This window comes from Bombus pascuorum, chromosome 10 (genome assembly GCF_905332965.1).
Source record: "Bombus pascuorum chromosome 10, iyBomPasc1.1, whole genome shotgun sequence".
In the NCBI taxonomy this organism is placed as follows: Eukaryota; Metazoa; Arthropoda; class Insecta; order Hymenoptera; family Apidae; genus Bombus; species Bombus pascuorum.
This window is the reverse complement of record NC_083497.1, coordinates 4,313,843-4,334,162: the sequence shown is the minus strand read 5'-3', so window position 1 is coordinate 4,334,162 and position 20,320 is coordinate 4,313,843. Positions and strand designations below refer to the sequence as shown.

The 20,320-nt window shown below is 41.1% G+C and overlaps 1 protein-coding gene across 3 annotated transcripts in view; it reads right to left on the bottom strand.

Annotated features, from left to right (window-relative positions):
• LOC132911214 (POU domain, class 6, transcription factor 1) overlaps window positions 1-4,339 on the bottom strand; it is a 211,163-nt gene extending 206,824 nt beyond the window's left edge. For 2 of the 3 annotated variants that reach the window (XM_060967658.1, XM_060967660.1), the window contains exon 1: window positions 2,415-4,338. The gene's annotated coding sequence lies outside the window, so the exon portion shown is untranslated. Of the gene's footprint in view, window positions 1-2,414 lie in introns of all 3 variants that reach the window. The other variant, XM_060967661.1, reaches the window with a different exon arrangement.
• Window positions 4,340-20,320: the final 15,981 nt, after the last annotated feature.

Below are 20,320 nucleotides of genomic sequence, written 5' to 3'. Positions count from 1 at the left end.
AGTTAAGTAAAACAATTTGTAACATCGCTTTTTCAATTTTCTTACGGAACCATCCTATATACATCGGAAGTACTCCAAGACAGATAAGGAGAAGCCTCGGTTTTTCTTCCCAAGTCGCCGGAGAGAACTACTGTCCCAACGATATCGCGAGTCGAGTGCTTCCTTTGGGATTTTCCGCTTTCGAATCTCCATCAACCGGCACTTTCCTCCTCTTTCTCCTCGCATTCCCTTCCTGGTTTTCCACGTCAAGCAAAGCGATGCCCTCTCTTTCACTCGTTCTCCCTCTTTCTCGGCCAGCCACTGCTCCAACCCTCTCCTCCTCTTTCAGCGACTCACCATGGTCCCGAGGCGGCAAGCAAAGAACTCTCCTACCCTCCGGTTGCTCGCACTGATTTTCTACCCTCGACACCCTTCCCATCCGGCAAACCACTCTGCACACCCTTCGTCCAACCTCCTACCCGCTTCCTATCCGCCCCTCAACCCCCGCGCGTCACTCGGTAGTCACGCTGCCAACACGTGCTCCTGTTTACCTCTCCAATCACATGGTTCGTGGAAACCGTGTGTGCCACGGTGGCCAACGTGGTCTCACTGACGGTGTCATTTCATCGAAAATATCTGGCACGCAGCGTATGCGCGGCTGGGTTAATTGGATTCATGACGAGTGCATGCGTGTTCGACACGCACTTCGGACCGCGCGTACGCGCAACCCACCGGCACCGGCATCATTCCGCCGATGATTTCGATGGAAACCGCGGTTCACCGGCCTCGTTTTTAATGCTGGAGGGTGGATGTCGGCCAGAGCGGTGGGGGTAGTCATCGAATTGCTGTAATGAAGAGTTCGCGGCACGCGCAGTGTCGCCAGTGGACGTTTAAAATTTCGCGATGACGCTTCTAGCCATTTACCTCGTGAATCATATTTCCGTTACTTCTCTTTTTTTCTTCGTCATTTTTATTTGGTTAGAATTTTATTCTAATCGAGTGTATACTTAGAAATATAAATAGGTTATATGATGTTTATTTAAAGTGATTGTGATCTATTGGTTAAAGCATATAACGACGCTGAGAATTTTTATGGTGTACTTGCTGCGGATTTTAATGTTGTAGTTTTTGACAGTGCTTAGAGTATGTTTCCAGTTTTCTTTCTTATAGACAAAAAAGACATTGTTTGAAATAACGAAACGAATTATAATACGATGAATTATAAGAAACAGATAAAAAATTTCTTTTTGCCTTTTTTTGCTATAGAATGATCAAAAGACATACAAAACGTCTGGAGATAAAATTGAATAATACGACAAACACAAGGAAATCTTATATCTAAAATCATTCAGCTAAGAAACATGATTAAACTATCCACTCAAGAATTATAACAAGAAACAAGAGTTTTGTTCGCAAGAAGATGTTTTCTACGCTATATCCTTAAAAATCTTCGTAAACAGTAAACACCCTCGAACTTTCCGATACAAATATCATATAAAAGTTACACTCAACCTATTTCCACAGAAATGTTGGCAACAATTTCTACAATCGTACTACATACGCCCAATAGTAAGCTATAATTCTTTCTTTTTGTGAAGACGACCAATTCGAGAATAGCACGAGCAAAATGACTATTCGAAGGTTAAAGCAGCACACAGTTTGTTGTGTATTGGTATACGCATTGGTATACGGAGCTGGTGTTCCGATCCTTCAGTTAGCATTTTCAGGTCACATTAGATGTAGACACGTACGCGATCGCGCATAATTATCACCCTAATTATTGGAACGCAGCTAAGTAGCCGCGGGGAATTATCACCGGCTTCGGGCGAACCGTGCAGAACCCAGCGCCGGTTTCAATCTCTCGCTAGCAACATTCCCGCGTGGCCGGGCCCCCGAGTAACTTTCTTAATTACAGAGATTAACTTCATGCTATCGGAGCAACGATTATCGCTCGCGAGCCTCGCAATTGCCTGGCCAGATATAAATACACGGCTGGATCGACCGAACCAAATTTTGATGGAAATATATGTGCCCTTTTCTTTTCGACTACTACCAATTACCACGATTATAGGGTTTTTCTATTAGATACGCCTTACATTGATATTTAATCTTTTCATCTTGATGTGTAATATAACGTTATCCATAAAATTAGACGTTTTATCTGAGATCGAAAATTCCTCTTAACCTCTTTTTTTTTGGGACATAAATAACATTGAGATACTTTCGTGTTCTACCAACCGATGTTCCCTGATGAAATGATAAAATTTTTATGAAACTTATCTATATTTAACGATAAGTATCAAACTACCTTTATGACTTGTAGAACAGAATCGATTTTTACATTACTCTATTTTCTAAGTGGTTTTATTATTTATGTTATTTTCCTAAGTGTCCTATTTTAGTATTGACGAGTAAGAGTTATGATTGACACTCACCTGAGACGACCTGTGATTGTTGTACGTGGGACGTCGTCCTGACGTAGATTCTCTCGACTGCTTGGTTCTATTTATTCACCTCGATGCCACCTGCTCGAACGAACTGAAAATCTTCTTGCCGCGCTTCCCCAGTCTGACGAATTTTATCGTCTCTGAATAAAACTTCCCTCGACTGGAACACCAACGGATTCGACCGCGATTCCTCCGGCTTTCTGATTTGATCGATGACTTTCCTCGAGAGCACCTTTTCGTCGCCTCCTCTTTTTCTCTTTCACGATCCTCCGGTAATTTTCCAACGACCAGCGACGACAGACAACAGTCCGGATGGCGACGGTGGACCGACGTCGACGGACAAACGATTCACAAATACATCGACCGCCGGTGACATCAGCCTACTTAATTACGCCGGGTAATTGTGAGTAATTAGGAGCGATTAAGAAGCAAACAGTTAATAGCTCACAGCCCGATAATACGTCGACTCGATTCGTCGATCGTTCCAACTAACCCGGAAGGAATACTACTTCAGAAGTACCACCTTTGATTTTATTATAGAACTATTTCCTTTTTTTTTCTTTTCTTTTTTTTCTTTTTCAGAAACTCGATTGAAAACTCAAACGTCTTGTATTTTACTGAAACAGACGCAATCGTCTTGTAATGATTCTTAAGTAAAAAACGTTGTGAGGTTTGTAAGTCAGTTCCCCTTCGAAGATGATCATGTAATACGAAGATGGAACGAGCACAGAGTGCGCGGACGAACGTTCCTTTAATGTGATTTTAATTATTCTATTTGTCAGACGGTGTGCGGCGACCGTGCTTATCGCGCGCGATTCCACGTCGAAGAACACAACGGCGGTCACGTGCGTGTCGCAATTACCCGCAGCGATAATTAGGAGTTTGTTAGAGTCTGAGTCCTTGTGTCGTCGTCAGTTTTATTACTGCATCGCCAGTGCGACGCGTAGTCGTTAGAAAACGTAATGATACGCGGCTCCTTCCTTACATACACTCTAGACACGTACAACACACGGACGTTGCAGAGTTTGCCCGTTGATCAATCTTTCGCAGAATGTCTACGTTTATTGCCGTGCAATTAACTCGAGCCACCTGTCCGTAGCACCTGCCACGTTTAGTGCCTCCCGCACGTGGCTCTCCTGATAATATATTTTCGACAGTCTTCGATCATACGTATAAAGCCTGGGGCCGCTATAATTCACTGAACGGAGTTCACTGGGTCTAAAATAAGTCATTCGAAGAACGTCCACGCTAGCAGTGTCCGTAGAGATCCGGCTTAACGAAGCCACGGGTCGGCTAATCGATCGCGACAACGCACAGTAGTTTCTGCACGTAGTTGTCAGACGACTGGCGATGGACACTTATTCCACTGCGTTTAGAACGCGTCACCGGTTTCAATAGATTCACCACAACCGTAACAATCGACGAATAGTCAGGATTCGCGATATGTCTATATATAATGTGTTCCTTTGGTGCGTCCACGTGCCGACTGAACGGCGCACGCACCTCTGCGCTATGATTCCCTGATCACTTTCGAACTCACACACTCGCCTACCACCGGCGTATTTCACAAACTTCCTCCACTCAAAGTCGTTTCTCTATCTTTCACATCCCGTCTGATGAGGTTCAGGAAGGTTTCTATTCCTCGCTCCTGTATCCTTTTCACTGTGGACTGGGATCGAACCCCTCGTGGAACAGGATCGATCAGACTCGACGCACTCTTTAACGAATCCCAAGATCGGTGATTCAAGATGATCGATCGCTGTTCGGACTGCTCGTTCTGGATCACGTTGGCTCGGTCCTCGTGTCGCTGGCAGCGTGGTGTGCACGTTGCGCGGTCGAAGCTCGGCGCGAAAACTTGGACCTGAATCCTGACGGTCCGCAGTCTGGCTGCGTAGTGGCCCCGCTGTTGAGTCGAGGGAAGGCAACCCGCCGTGGCTTCTCTCCCGCCTAGCCGCCAGCCAATGCTCGTTTCAGCAGGAAGGGGCAATGGAGGCGGTCCTGGAGGCGGTACCGATGCGCGGAGGTGGGCCGCGAGTTACTCGCGAGGATCCCGTTGTTATGATTGTTATGAGTGTCCGAGCTGCCTCCAGCGAGGCTGCTTTGGGGGTGGAACGCGGCGCGCGAGAGGGACCCGCGCGTCGTCTGTCCCCCTTTTTCCACATCCTGGCCCTCTCTCCCTCGCTCTGTAATATAACCACCACGAGCTCGAACGAGCTCGTAACCGTGATGCAAATCAGCCCGACGGGGCTGAAGAGTACTTCGACCGGGGATGCCCGGGAGGAGCGATTGCCACCAAGGACCGATCTCACGACACCCACCGGTCTTCTGCGCGGAAGGGACACCACCGGTTGACACCAGCCTCCTAACGATGTGATTTTAAGCGCTCATCCGATGGACAGATCGGCAAATTTTTTCTTCAGAGGCGGCTAGTTCTTGTAAAACGGACGATCAGAGATAGCGGATTGAAAATCGATGGGTGGCGCTCGGTTGGTTTCTGGGACGGTCCTTCTGGTTTTTCTTACAGATTTATAAGAGATGAGTTATTCCGCAGGCGAATGCTGGATGGTAGTTCTGTTGGTTTCGTGGGAATTGGGATGGCGAGGAAGAAGAGGGTATTTGGGATGAATTTAGGTTCCGTGTATTTCATCGTAACCGAGACTTGTAGTATTTGTAAGAGTGGAGAATTCTTTTATTTAGACTTCTACTCTAGAAGTCTTATCTATCGTACTTTTGTTAAGTTTTATTGAACTTGCAGTTCTAGCACTTAACGTTATAGCGAGTGTCATCTTCTTAGGAATTCACAGGCACAGGAAGAAGATAGGTGGCTGTAAGTAAGAATTGCTCTGTTCCGCGATAATGTGAATATCCACGCTGCAATATTACAAAAACACAATAATCACAAATACTTTCCAAAGCATCTCTCGAATGTTTCAGAAGTCTGCAAAATTTTCAGTCATCGGTTCAAAATCGTCACGAAACCATTTCTCGCGAATTATACATGTCCTGTCTGTGATCCTCAAGTATCTGGCCTATCAATTGCAAGTCACAGATGCACTCCAATTACACATACGGTCGGTCGAACCGGTAGTCCTCGGCGGTCATTAATTTTGATAAATCGTCGTACACAGAAGTCGGAGTTCGTCGACGTTGATCCACTGTCTCATTTATCTTCAGGGGGCGCGATGAACCCCGTGGCTGGTAATTGCAACGCTACGAGCCGATAGTGCGCCATTTTCGTTTCGTTCTGTCTCCCAGATTGAAACGACGACAATGGGTTTGCCAGTTTCGAACGACGCACCGACTGATCTGAAAGACGAATGGAAGAAGAGTTTCGAGTCGTTAGGTCGATGTGACAGGTGCGTACATGGCCACGAAATTACTCTTTTTAGGACACTTTACACGCGGTCCTTCTGCTACCTTAAAATTTGTCGTATTCGTTCGAATAAACGGATATTCAGATCGAAGTAGCAACCGCTGGAAAATATCGGCGAACGAAGAAGAACGAATAGTTTTATGGTGAACCATCGGGAAAAAATAGAGAACGAAATGGTTCCTTTTTACTCTGAAACATCGACGAATGAAATAACGTGCGGTTTGAATTTTCATCGTGGCGAGTAGAGAGAGATCGGCTCGAGTTAGAAAGAAATATGCCTCCGCTATACATATTAAAATGCGTCAATCTGGTCGACGAATCTGAAGCATTACGCTTTTCCATAGCATGTAAATCTTTCGAAATTTTTTACCCACCGGACTGCACCGGACGAGTGGCCTGGTCGCTTCACGGCTGAATATATTACGGATGGTTTTTGCATCTTATCTTTGACTCAGCACATGCACCGCATACTTACAAGTTAATTATTTCCGCCATCTGTACTGCAAATTCGTATCTCTCGTTATTTAGTTTAATATTTTGCAAAAATATTACCGCGTCCTTCGTTCTCTAACAAAATTTTATATTAAGTAGATTTTAGATTTTTTGTTTCAAATATTTGACATGAAAGTACAGAAGGCCAGTATCATTCCTTGTTTTCTACGTCTTATCATTTAGAAACTAACTGTTCTATTTGTAATTTGCGACATCTCTATCTTCTAGGATTTGATCAACATATTTTCTCCAGAGTCTAAAAAGTTATCATTGGCGTGCTTTTATATCCAATGCTTATAGATAAACGTAATTAAAATTTCCTACTGCAACTTTTATTGTTTTAAGAAATTTATAAAGTATACATGTCAGAAATATTCCTGACTTGGACCTTTGATTCATCAGATGCTAATTAAAAGGAAATAGACAGATAAAAAATAACATGGACTCAACAAGTTGGGCACAATGTTTCGCTAAAAATTCATCATGAAACGACTTAGTATTATTTAATAAATCGCGTGGCTCCGAGCGATCTTCTTCGTGCGTAAAAATATTCGTGAACGCAGAATTTCGTGTAAATATAACTGCGTGTTTCGTTACGACGCAGCCAGCCTTTATTAAGTCCAAATTTTACCCCTTTTGAGCGACGAGCTACCCTCGTCGGCGCCACTATTACTGTCCGCACCCTCGGTGTTTTAATGTTCTCCCCTCAATTTCTCCAACATCGACCTCGACAATATTCTGTCGTGATTCGACCCTTAGAGGCGCGTCTCTCTGCTACAAATACGTTTCGGCTGAAACATCGCTCGAAGACGGCGAGTTCTTCGAGTTCGACCATGCTGGTCACGCTAGCTGACAGTAAATTATTGTAGTTCTTTACGTGCTGCCCTATACTTGCTACGACGACGCTTCTATCGATCGCGAAACCTCTGATTAGACCTCGCAATTCGTAATGAAAACGCATCGATTCAGCCATCCTCGAAATTAAGCGAAAGAAGTCTCCTTTTACGTAATCGACAACTTATTTTGCATTTTGGGATTCCGATGTTCTTGCTTTTCCTTCAGCGGAATTAAATCTTGCAGAAGTTGATTAAGTTTGAAAGATTAGTTTGAAATAGTTCGTCTTCAAATTTTGTTACATATTATCTTTATCTCTTGAAAGTGCTTTTAACTCTTCAATACTGACTTTATCTTCGAAACATACTATGACTGATTATATTTTAACCACATCTTGCGTCATTTGATGTAAAAAACCAATATCAATTTCGTTACATATTACTTCCATTACTCTTCAAGAGTCTCTAGAATCGTCTCTCTTCGGTAGGTACCAAATATATTTTATATTTTTGCTTATTATAGAATTCATGATCAATCAGTGCAATTATGTGCATTTACGATTATTAAGAATATTCTACTACTCCTTAAACACTCGACTTTCCAAACTTCGCTAAGAATAATTTTCGCAAGAGAATTCATGCCTTAAAGCGGGCGACCTAATATTCCTAAAGAAAGGCTAGTTTCCACCTGTTCCTCGGTGCCTGAAACTCCGGCGACATTGACGAAAGTACGTGCGGATCTTTTCCAGGAAATATACGAGGAAATGAATGAATCCTCCCGTCCTTCTTCCTCCCGAAGGTCCACGTGCTTTTCACATATAACTCGCCCCCGGTCGGAGGCAGGAGGTGTAGCCAGCTGGTGGTTGAAGTTGTAGGAGTCGGCAGGATGTGGGTCTCTACGCTCTCTCTCCGGGTATTCCTTCCATCCCTCTTGCACCATCGTTTCCTCGTTCATCGCTCGGCCACTTCGCCACGTCCTTCTTCCACCGATAGTCACCCTCTTCGTTCCACTTTCGGCTTGTCTCTCTAGTCGTTGGCTCGTGCTTCCCTCCTCACCCTCGCGTTCCTTGCCGCACATGCCGACTCACCCTCTCTCCGAGAGAGCACGAAGGGGGTTGCTGTTCCGTCTTTCTCCCCCGTCCCACCGGATCGATTAAAACTACAAAGTGTTGCCTCTCCATCCGTTGGTACGCTCATTCGTGGTCGACTACATTGCTCCGGCACTCTCCTGGCGGCACTGGGTTACCAACTCTTTCCCTACTGCCTCTGGCCCTCTGTCTTTCTCACTTACCCCTTGCTTTTCCATCTTCCTCCCTCTCGACGCCTTTCTACTACCTGCTACCTTTCCTACTCCGTGTTTTCTTTTTGTCATCCTTCTTTCTTTCTTCCTTTTTTTTCACTCGCTCCCTTCTCGCTCTCGCTCTTCTTTCCTCGTCACTTCGCACAGTCCTTTTTTCGTCCTTTTATCGGGCAGGATCTCCGTATTCATGGGCGTCCGCTCCGCTTCCTGATAATCTCCGCGTAAAACTTCTCCGTCCCGACGGGGATTGCCTTCACTCCGGCGCCCAACGGGACCTTTCTCTCTGTTTTCCCTGTGGCGTGCCGCCACCGATCGGACGTTACCTCTCGCTCTCTGAATATTTCTCTTCTAGCCGAACGGATGCTAATGATCTTACCCCGTGACTTCGCCACCCTCCGATTCCTTTTATGCTTCCTGTCTTTCCTTAGTGCTACCAGCCCGTTTCACAGATACGGGACGCTTCTCGCGATACTTCGTTTTGCCTCTTTCTTTTTTCCCAACGAAATCGATTGAAAGAGATTTAGGAAACGTTTTAATAGGGAAGGTCATTTTATGCAGGACGAGGTACCGATTTGACTGCCTAATCCTGTAGATTCAGTTTGTAATTCTGGTATTTGAGTGGATTATAATGGCGATTTAGAGGATTTTTTGGGTGGATTACAATGGTGGTTTAGAGGATTTTTTAAAAATAAGACTGAGTAAATTGTAAATAGCGCTGAATATGATGTAGAATTGGGATTAAGATATTTATGACTGATCGTTTGCTGCATCTGAATTAAAAGGCAAACTCGCTCTATTTCTTTCGTTTCTTTTTATACATATGTAGTATATTCTTTTACACTGAAGTTAGAATATATTCACATAGATTAATTTTATTATAATAACTTACTTTTATTACAAAAGTACAAAAATATAGATAAGCTGACATATTCGTGGTTCTTCGGGGTTCAATCGTCTTTTTATTAGCATCAACGCGTCTTTATACCTCCAATAAAGACAATTGAAACGGTAACGAAACGTCGGAACAAAGTGCAACGTGCGAATAAAAACACAATCGAGGCTGCAGCAAGCAAGAGCAACAAAGATGTCATCTAATCATCGTGGAAATTAAAAATCGGAATATAGAGCTATGAACACGCTTTGAATGTACCTCATTCAGTATGAATTAGTCCAAATAAAAGGCCTAATGCGATTTATGCGAATCACAAAGTATTAAATTAAAAGTGGGTGTTTTTCAATAGAAAAATTCCCAGCGAGTCGTTGCTTAACTATTACTCCAATGAGCTCGACTTGACCAATAAATTTTAACCTTATCCTTAAATTCCACAGAACGCTCGCGGCTGATCTATCCTTCCTCGATCACTCAATCCAGGCAAAGAAACATAGTTCTAAAGGAAGGGAAGAGGCCTTTTAATCCCGCGTAGCCGAAGCGGCCACCTTTTCTCGCGTTGGTAGTCAGCCGCGGTAGATTAGTGGTATTGGGTGAAAGGCTGGAAGAGTGGCGAAGCGCGATTATATCCTCGAGGCCCCCTCCTGTACGGGGCCAGGTTTGGCTCGTTTTAAGTCGCAGACTATGCGCGGCTAATAACAGAGCCAACGAAAGCCAAGCAGTCTTTACGAGCATCTTCCCAGAAGTATAAACCCAGGGCTTGAAGATGCGTAACGGCTGTTTCGTGGGTTCTTGGTCCCTGATGCCGGTCTTCCTGGTGATTCCTTGAGGCTAATTAATACGGGAGATCGTGGCGACCAACTCAACGTTGTTGCGTGATCTCCAACGAAGGAAGCAAAACTGTCGATCGGTGCATGTTCGATGAAAGGCGAGAAAACAATGAGGTAAGCGAACGCTCGTGGAGGAAGAATGGTTTGATGGTAAAGAAAAAGAGAAGAGGAGGAGAATATAAAAGGGATTCACTTGGGTCAAGATAATTACCTAATGAAGACGAATTGAAAGGAATACGAGGAACGTCCTCATTCTTTTTTTGCAACATTGTTCCCATTTTCTCGGTAGAATGCATGGTCGAAAAAGACATATGGCGATCGATTCACGTTGTTTCGGGAATAGAAGCATAAGTGAAACGTTGGTTTCACGTTTCTGGTTGGTCGCGTGATCACGGTGGCACGCCGAAAATTCGCGTCTTATAGAATTATATTCAAAGTGAGGTGGAGAACAGAGGGAAGAGAGAGCAGGTGGTTGATGATGATAATACCGCGAGGATGTGCGATGTCGTGTCCGGTCGGGGATACCCAGGAAACAAAGTAATCTAAGGAAAGATCTCTTTGTATCAACCTCCCATTGATCGATAATTTCGCGCATTATTGTTGCCGTAATAACCACTTCTCGATATATGTATATGTTCGACACCAGAGCTAAGTTCTTCGCTAAAAGCACTTTCTTTCTTTATATTTCTCCGGAAGAGCGCGTACAATGAGTTCGTTTCATCGTATTGGCTTCCTTTTATCACATTTTCGCGGAATAGCCTCCATTTTGTCGTTTGCGGTCTCGTTCCTTTTTGATATCTTAGGGTCCCCCTCCTCTTTTTCTGTTTCGGTTATCTAAGGAAATTATTCTTGAAATTTTTGTGGACATTTTGTCGAAGGGAATGATATTTTGAACATTAACAATCTTTTACCTATATTGTCTATAAATATACAATACCATCTATAATATATTAGTACCTACACTTGTTACATACACAAGAAAGTTGAACAGCAAATTATTTTTTGCAATAATACTTCATTCGTACTACCGTAAGTGACTGGATTTTCATGAAACGTAATAATAATTGAATAAGCGTTTTATCAACTGTAATACACAGATGTCACACGATATACACGTATGTGTGTATATTGATTTACTTTATTTCCCGTAATATTATCTTATGCTATAATTATCTATTTACATTTATTGCGTCGAAGCTCCGTTTCATCCTTGATACTCGTACACTACATAAAACTTCTAGACTTTGCCTGCATAAATTTACGCAAGAACCAAGGAAGAGAATAAAGTCAGAGAACCTATAATATACGTAGCTACACAGAAATCGCCCCTGTTTCGCGTCCATTGCTACATTCCCGCGAAAATGTAACAAAACCACGAGCACCGCGACAGCAACCTTCTCGCCTTTTACGACTGAGTAATATACCGTCTTGTCTTATGTCGTTGTTTATTGCACAATTTATGCGTCGATAATAAAACAGATCTTGTCCCTTCCGGCGTTTAGATTCGTTAGCGACGCTTCGCCTGCCTTTACCCTTCAGCCTGGTGTAGCTTACTTATACCGTATTTAAATGAAACCGTCGCTTCTTGCAACCAGCGTAATTAACAATTATCGTCCTCAGCTAAGCCTAAGATTTACGATTTCCCCGCCCCCCCCCAAAAAATATATAAAATATATATATATAAAATAACTATACTATAACTATATATTAATTGTGCTATACTTATATATCTGTTACGGTGTTCAGTGTTTCATTTTCGCAAACTTGAAGCGCCAAAAATAAGTTTACAACTCACGAGTTCGAAAATGAAACGTATTCAGTTAGATCGTGTTAGTCTGTGAACGTGTGACAGGTTCATCGTGAAACGGATGGAACTTGATATTTCACCCGCATCTTCGTGTCACGTTAAAGATTACGTTCCCTAGGTTCCCGCCGTGATCCGGTAACGAGAAACACTTCGCTCTTGTTTGAATGGATTCCAAACGACTCCCTTGTCTTTGTGCTTAAAGAACACCGGCGAGCTGCTTGATGAATAATTCCTTCTATCGACTTCTTCTTCTCTTGCGTCTTCTTCTTTCGAATTTCTTTATAGAAGAGGGCCAGACACAGCGAGATTTTAAGCGGCAACGTAGAAAAGCGAAGGCACCGGGTTAATTGCGAGAAGAAGGATCGAGTGTTTTCGAGGCGAAAGATTTTTACAGATTTCTATGGACATCACTTGGAATATCACTCTACTGCGGATTATTTAACGAGGAGTAACACTGCTCGAGAGTTTAAGGGTGCAGGATGTGGAGAAAAGTTAGTAATATTGGAAATTAGGGAGATGGAAGAATTTAAAAATATTTGAGAGTTTGAATCTCAAAGTTTAGCCATTCAGAGATTTCAGTGTGTGACCTTTGTAATTGTCGATAACTATTATAATTGTTTAATAGCTTGAATAATACTGCTCTTTATTACTACATTGTCAGCTTTTCTATGTGCATTGTGTATATGCCGCTATTGATTCTAACAAGTAGATATACGGAATAATGAAATTTAACTAACAAAGGCGCAAGAAACTTTCAAGATGTTTTCAAAGATCGTGATATACAATTTTCCCATATGTTACGTCCTTTCTGTTTGCTCAAAATATAATGTAGATTAGTACAAGAATAAAAACAATCTCAAGGCTCTTTTATTGCAAGAATAGAAATGTCTAAGGTACATTTCAAAATAACAACTTTTTTTAAAAAGAATAGATATTTTTAAATCTGTTCATAGTTATATTATAGTTATATAGTTATTACTATATTATATTTATATTATTATAATCTAAAATTCCAAATTCTAGTACGAATATTACCAGCAAAGAGAAACGAATTTAACGTAGAGAATTCGATGTTTTAAACAGGTGTCAATTATTACCAGTCGTAATGCATTTACTCCGCGTGACTTCATTCGGCGGTGGAATTGATTTTGTCTGAGTTACGAGTCTTTCGATCGTCTTTTGGCGGCTGTTTCCAAGCATTTTCTCATGGAATCTGCCGGTGTCCGGGAATGGAAAGCCTCGCATCGTACAGTCACGAATGTATCGGTCAATACTTGCCAGTCAGAGGCAAAGACGAGTCAGCTTGTGCCTTCACACCATTTCCGGACAATATTTAGCCGCGCTTCCCTGCCCGGTAGCTTCGATCATTAAACGTGCGTATATAGCCTCATAATATTGCAATCCGTGGCCATAATTTACGTCGTTTTATAGTTCAAACTGCAACCTACGTAGGCAGCGGCGTTCAAGCCTTTAGAACGTGCTATTCCCGTTCAAGTTGTACTGGGTGATCATAAAGTTCGTCGACTGTTTCCCTCCGGTGCCAGGCCAGCCTCTCTGACCCCATCCTGGGGGTGCTTCCACACACTGTTTCCATTTCGATAGCTCCATGTAATATTGATGGTCGGATAACTCTTCGAATTACCCTTTAATCAGTTCCTCATCCAAGATCTATCAAAGTAGACAAATAATCAGTTTTCAAAATAATAGTTTTTCATGGAACCTTTGTGGATTTATATTTTCGAAAATTTCGATGGATTTTTTATTTCTTTGACATATGCATGTTTTATGTTTTTCCAGTTCCTTCGATTTATTCCTTTCTCTAGGTGAATTCTATATCTTTGAAGATTAGTCATACATAAAGTATAAAATTATATCGTGCAAGATGTTATTATAACATTGTTTGTTAAATTATATATACAAATAAAATCACTGAAATTTTTATAATTATCAATGTTTTTAAAATGTGCGTCATACCAAACAAATATTACATTTGTTAAAGTAGATTGTTCGTATTTAAAACGAATAAAAAATATTCTATATCCTACATTTATCTTCATTGACTTCTTATAGACCACGAAAGAACCACTTCTCTAACACTCAATTAGATTTCAAAGAAATTTAAAGTACTATTTCCCTTTGCGCAATATAGAAGAATACCATTAACTTCCACTATTTAACTTCGTTGAAATTCCTAAAAAAATCTTAGCAAGAAGAACCTAAATCTACCATCGCGCTCCACCCCTCCGAAACTTGCTCGTCAAACTTTCTCCCCGAGCCTCATAAACGTCGATCAGGCGAAAGAAAAGCGGACAGCAGCGAGAACACCAGTTATATTCCGAAGAACGTGGACGAGTGTGAGTGTAGGTACCTCGAGAATTGAGATATACTGTTTTATAGAGAATCATCTGAACGCGGGGGGGCTCTTTTATGAAGTTACCACGGCGAAACGGTCGCTCTGAAAGCGGTTACTTTGAATCGTGGCCTATCTCTTCTTCTTCTTCTTCCTTCCTTCTTCATCCAAACGCTTCGAACGAACGAGGAGAGACGTACGGAGAGAAACCGCGTAAGCTATTACTGAAATTACGGACGCGATCCGGACGCTCGCAAATCAAAATTCGCCGTTTCTTCTACCGTCGCTGCATTGTTACGATTTATTGCCGACAAAACGCCTCGATTTTCGCTGGTGGAAGAAACGAGACGGCAGAGGCCGGCGCCCCTTTTGCTTCGCGACTCAAGGGCGGCCATTAGCGGACTTCGGCAAGGCAAACAAGTGTGAAGGTAATCGGAGAAAGGAATGATAATTAGCGCGCACGAATCGCCAAATCGCCATCCTCTTGTCGACAAAAAACGACCATCGTGTCTCTACAGGATTTGCTTCACACAGACGTAGAATAACGATTGAAAGTGGAGGTCTCCTTCGATGTTTTACTATGACGATGGCGTTGACATGTTTATGGGCACATGTTAGAGATTTTGGTAGTCTTAATAATCTGTTGTTCTTTCTGTTCTTATTTCGTTTTTGGAACAGTGGTGGGAAGATTTAGCTTCTATTACAAGGGAAGTTGGGAAGGTAAGCTTAGATTACTACTGGAATGAACGTCTAGACTGCGAAATTATCTCCTGCAGTGAATTTTAATGCTCCTGTATTTCACAAAAAAGAAAAGATCGTTCATGCTTCAACGATTCTCTATAAACTTCCAAAGTGTGCTCGATTATTATAAATATCAATCAACGAAGATTAAAGAGGACATTACAAATGTAATGGAATTTTTATTACACAAAATAGTTTTAATGATATCAAAGTTAACGTTTTCGCTGCTACTGATTCAGATAAAAGTTATAGCGATAGCAATCAAACATTGAAAATTTGGATTTAATCATATACTTCTTTATATATTTTAAGAATATCATTCCTATAGTTTCATAATAAATTATAATAGTTTTATATACTTTTATTCCCTGTCGTAGTATATTCCCAACTGTTGAGTAAATATAACGAATTTTTTATAATAATAAATGCAAAATGCTTTTTGTTTCATGAAAAATATCAGCAGACTGACTTACGCTCTCGGGCGTCCATATTTTACACTGCATCGATCGTCTAAGAATAAGTAACACTACTGACGCAATTTTTAGATCTTTGTGTCTATGCATTTCAACAAAAGACTTAAACTTAAAAGAACTAGAAACTAAAGTAAACAAAAAACTTGGAAACAAAAACACAATAGACAGAACATCTTAACAAACATTATTGTTTAAAATAATGATAATTACATTCCACGAAAAAGTATATATCGTATAATTTCAAAAGTGAAGTAGCTACATTTTTCAACGTGTTATACGTTAAGTAATTCTGAGAATCAGCACTTTCGAACATATGAGCGTGAAGTATCGGTTCTCTCGCAAGCTTCTTCTTTCTCTTTTCTTATTACCCAAACTTCACCGGCAAAAAGTATTCCATATCTCATCATCCACATACACGTTGCAACATTTCTGTGTGAAGTCGAAGCAACGCAGGCCAAAGTTCGACTTTATACGTTCTCTTCGCGATTGCGAAGACCGAACGAAAATGTCGTAATTTTGCTTTCGACTCTGTTTCACCCTGTGCACCGCGCCGCGAAGATTGGGGTTCGGGCGAACCAAAGCGGCTGACCTAATTTACATACATATAAAGCGCATTCGATGTGTTTTAGGGGCCGTAAATCGACGCAGCTACGCGAATCGTTAAACCCTTCCTTGCCGCAACACCCCGGCAATGCGTGTACGACAGAGCTCATGGACGTTGTATGGATGGATATAACGCACGCGCGAATACATATTCAGGCACTTTGTCTTCTTCTGGTCGTTTCGTGCTCCTTCGACCAGTTTAGCTTCTCTATACGCGCCACTATGCTGTCATGTCAATTTAAATAGATACAATGTGAGCATAGAGAGAAGCTTCGAATTCTGTAGTTACTTGATTCGAATTTCAATTATTTGAAAGTCGAATGATCTGATCTCTCGTCTTTTGAGATTTTTTCTTTTTCCTTTTAGTAAATTAAACGAATCTCTGATACTCGCTATTGTAATACTGCAGCAAGTACAAAATATTGAAATATTATATAACACTTATTAAGGAATTGAAGCTAAAGAATGTGTTTGGAAGAAATATATTGAAATATTGTATATAGTTTGTATTTATATTAATTTTGTAAAATTGGTGCTAAAAAAGTTACTCGATTGGAATAAATATTCTAACAGAGTGTTTTATCCACGTTTAATTTCAAGTTACGTGAAGCCACCTTGGTTGGACGGTTCGATACAAAAATTATATAAGCGCATTTTTTTCCAAAATCGACAAAAATATGTATCTATCTAACTTATCTCAACAACGTTTCTCCATAATGGTACTATTATAGTTACATCTAATGTTTCCATACTTGGAATCTTACGAATTATTCTATTAAAATCTAACTTTATCTACAATTTTCTTAAGCTAAATTTTTTTGTAACCCCAATTATGCAAATCTTTTCGGATCACATACAGAATCAATTTACTGTGAGAAAGGACATGGCGACAATGTAGAGGAAGAAGTAATTTAAACGAACTGATTGCTCGATAGCTTCAGAATCACTAATTTTTAAAGAGCTATTAGACCTCGTAAGGATTTCAAGCTTTTAACGAATTTCTGATTTTCAATAATTATCGAAGCAAAGTGAAATTACACACTTGAGAAATCAAAAGTATTCAATAGCTATTACTAATTACATCTAACGCACAATACTTTAAGCACTTCTTATCTTAAATTATCCTAACCAAACCCAAATGTCCGGAGAAATAGTACACTGGACACTGACAACATTTGAATACATTCAAAGGAATCTTTACGATTCCTATTTGCAGGCACCAGACGACACTTTTTGTTTGTACGTATAGAACGATAGAGTAACTTAATAACCGTTTAAAACCTCCTTATCACGGATCATTCTAACTAAATCCAAAAATCTGAAAAAATCACACGTTGAATGCTAGAAAGGATGATTAGGGGCACCAGAGGAATCCTCGTGATTCTCGTTTGCAAGCCCCAGATACTTATCTTCTGTACGTACGAAGACGATAAAGTAGAAGGTAGAAGAAGATCCCCCACCCATCATCCTACTGTTCACGATCATAAAGTCACTGCGAACAATATCTTCCGCCGAATCCTCGCTCTTGCCCTTCGCGTTACGCTCTACGCCGGCACATTCGCGATTTTTCTAATTATAGGTAATTAATTTTTACGAGTGCACCGTAAAGCACGGGCAGACAGGTGTTCCTCGAGGGCGCAGTAGGGACACAGAAACGGCGTTTCGAACGCGAGGGACTTCTTGGTTGGGCCGAGAGAGAAGGTAGTCGCTCGTATTGCTGGTCGTTTTTGGTAGTGGTAACAATGATTGTAGCGTCGGTGTCGGTGGTGGTGCCGATAAAGTTAAAGCCACTGGCGAACGATGCAGGGGCCGCGTAATGACAACGCAGCGCGTCGTAAACGCGTTTATGTCCAGAGTTGCATTATAGTAATATCTGCCAGCACCCAGGAGGATGTTCACTGGTGCCTTCTCCGACGTTACCATCAGCTAACTCTCAGTACATCGAGTGGCCCCTTGTTTTCTTTCCCTCTGACGTCTATTTCTGACCATCATTCTGACACTCTCAGAGACTTCGATGACCGATCTCGCTGCCGCCTTTCTTTTCGCTTCTTCCTCTTCCGGATGCATCGATGAGACTCCTTAACACTCTTCGTTGTTTTCGCACGTCACATTCATATAGAAAATATATCTCTTAAATCTTTGTGGAGAATTTTCTGGAATCTTTACGCAGAATTTTCTTCGTCATTTTTCTTTGCGGAAGATGGGAGTTTCGTTCGATTTTACATAATTCGAATCGTATAATCGTAATTCATGATGAGCTATTTTGTCATTGAAGGGAGATAAATACGTACTAAATTTGGTTTTATACGACGAATAATTTCTTTAATTATATACAGAACGTTTGCTATCTTCAGTAAGTAAGAATTTTTATGAGAGGTTGAATTATGAAAATTATAGCTCATTTTACTTGCGTTGATATAGATTATAGTTTAACAGTATCCAGACACTTGATTACATGTTAGAGAGTATTACGACACGCTTTATTTTATCATCGTAATTTTTATCTTGGTATAAAGTTGCCGTGATAAATAAAATCTCAATATAATGAAAAGGCATATTTAAATAAAAGACATACGTAAATTTGCAAATTCTTTTGTAGAAGTTAAAAAGATGAAATTTCTGTATATCCAAGCATAAAATCGTTCCTATCGTTCATGAATAATAAAATAATGCTCAGAGCATACTGCTTTTTCATATTTATGATAACCTATCAAAATGACAAGAAGCACCGAATAAGGATTAATAAAATCTTCCTCCTTCTTTCCTTCAACACCACTTCACACAATTGAAAACCATAGAAAACTATAATAAGTCCATTTTTTGCTGATTTTTTAACATTTATATCTTTGGAAGTCTCAAAAGAAGTATTTCAACATAACACAGTTGTTTTTAAGAAACAGTTTATTATAATACTTAATTTCGAAAATCAAATAAAAAATAATATTCATATGCAGTCATTGGTGGATCGAGTACACGGACTTTTACATTGAATTTAAAAATTATAGACAAGCGACTGTAAAAGACAAGAAATGTAACAATGTTCTTCACTTGTGACTTTTGTATTCCTTAGTATATATTATTCCTTAGTTAATATTCAAAGTATGGTACTCGTTATAATCTTAAATCGATCAAATAATTCTCCACCTAGATTCCATTTCATGAATCATCTCCGTAAGATTATGACTATGAGCTTACATAAGTATTCGTGGTCTATTTATCACTTCCTATCCACTTCCACTCGTATAATACCGATATCAATCCATCCTTACCATCGTTCCCAGAATCGTGGCACGTTAACACCGACATCGCCACCCAATTCCCGGAGCAGACTCCGCAAAAGTAGTCCCGCCTCTTTCAGAGGCTTCCGTTGGGAAAACCACGCCATTTCAACCTCGACGAGTTACAGATTTCCCGGAGAAATCAAATCGCGGGGCGTAGACGAAGAGGGAGAGACATTTGGAAAGGGAAGAACGGCGTAAGGGCGATGTACCGAGAGGGCGATGGCGAGGGGGGTGGCGGAGGAGACGAGAGGACCAACGACGAGATGGCAGAGTTGTAAAGTCCTGCGCGTGACATCGGGTTATGTTATGTTCTCTGGCCGTGTGTTGGCGATCCCACGAACACTGGCCTGTTCGACTCATGCTAGCTTTGTACGTATGTACCGTGTACACTGTTAGGTGGCACGCGGTATTGCTCATACACTGCGTTTATGGCGCATAACCGGGGCGACCGCTCGCACAGATTATTTTGGCTTGATCAATTTGATAACTTCGCACGGTTATGTTCCCGCCTTGCTGATTACGCGCACACCAGCTCGAAGAGTTAATCTTTATCGTGACCCCTTACAGCCGATCGGCTCGCAGTTTGCATCTATTACGCGTAGGCCTGCGTTGAAATTACCGAATGGAGAACATATCTCAGTTTTAGAAAAGTGTCACTTCATATTTTCTACCATGTAGCTACTGTTCAAGAACCTCGTCGATTTCTTACTTGAGAAAGAATAGAATATTGAGAAAGAATATTCTTACTTGAGAAAGGTTGAAGCGAGGGGATGTTTAGACGATAAATATGATGAGAAGAAATATGGTGGAAGAAATATGGTGACGTTTCTAAAGACCGTCTTTGATTAACATTTTCGAGGAAAGGATGGGGAGAAGTTATTAATAAATTATAATTAGTATGCGTCGGGCACTGGATTGGGTA